Source organism: Hyaena hyaena, unplaced genomic scaffold (assembly GCF_003009895.1).
Source record: "Hyaena hyaena isolate Hyena2069 unplaced genomic scaffold, ASM300989v1 scaffold_217, whole genome shotgun sequence".
In the NCBI taxonomy this organism is placed as follows: domain Eukaryota; kingdom Metazoa; phylum Chordata; class Mammalia; order Carnivora; family Hyaenidae; genus Hyaena; species Hyaena hyaena.
The window spans coordinates 1,179,198-1,179,897 of NW_024080849.1; the positions used below are offsets into that span (position 1 = coordinate 1,179,198).

Here is a 700-nt window from a genome sequence, read left to right on the forward strand (position 1 = left end):
TCTGCAGGTGTCCTTAGGTCTGAAATGAGTTTCTTGTAGGAAGCCTATGGATAGATCTTGCTTTTTTACCCTTTGTCTTTTGATTGGAACATTTAATCCCTTTACACTCGAAGTAATTATTAATAGGTATGTACTTACTGCCATTCTATTCCTCATTTTATGGTTATTTTTGCAGTTCTTCTTTGTTCCTTTCTTGTCTTAAGGCAAGTCTTATTCTTTACACAGTTACTGCCTACTAACTAGCCTCTGCCTAGGCTGTGCCCACCAACTGGTGTCTCCTCCCTTTTTTTTTTTTTTTTTTTTTTGCTAGGGGAAAGCACGAGTGCAGTCTCCAACTGCCACAAGTTATACAGTTGAGTTTCCCACATCTGGGGAAATCGCAGGGGTCAGCACATCCAGGGTGCAATGGACAGACCTCACCCTGGGAGAATCACCTTCATGATCATGACATCTCTCTGCCAGCCAAGTATAAGTGGGATCTCCTTCTAATGGAGGGAGGCAAAGGGGAAACTTCTTTTTCTATTTTGTCAGACCAGTGAGTCCTTTACTTTGCACAGAAGCATTTTCTACATGCGAAGCCATGGGCCTGCTCAAGGGGGTACTTTTGTGTCATTTGTACAAAGGCACCCCTAAATCTGGGCCCGAGAACCCCTCAATGAGCAACAGTTGCAACAACTCCCTGTCTCATTCTTTAATCTTG

General features: G+C 43.3%; 1 non-coding gene across 1 annotated transcript; it reads right to left on the reverse strand.

Moving 5' to 3' along the window:
• Positions 1–307: 307 nt before the first annotated feature.
• Positions 308–470, reverse strand: LOC120238788. The gene has a single exon (XR_005530314.1). It is a non-coding gene; the product is annotated as a U1 spliceosomal RNA (small nuclear RNA).
• Positions 471–700: the final 230 nt, after the last annotated feature.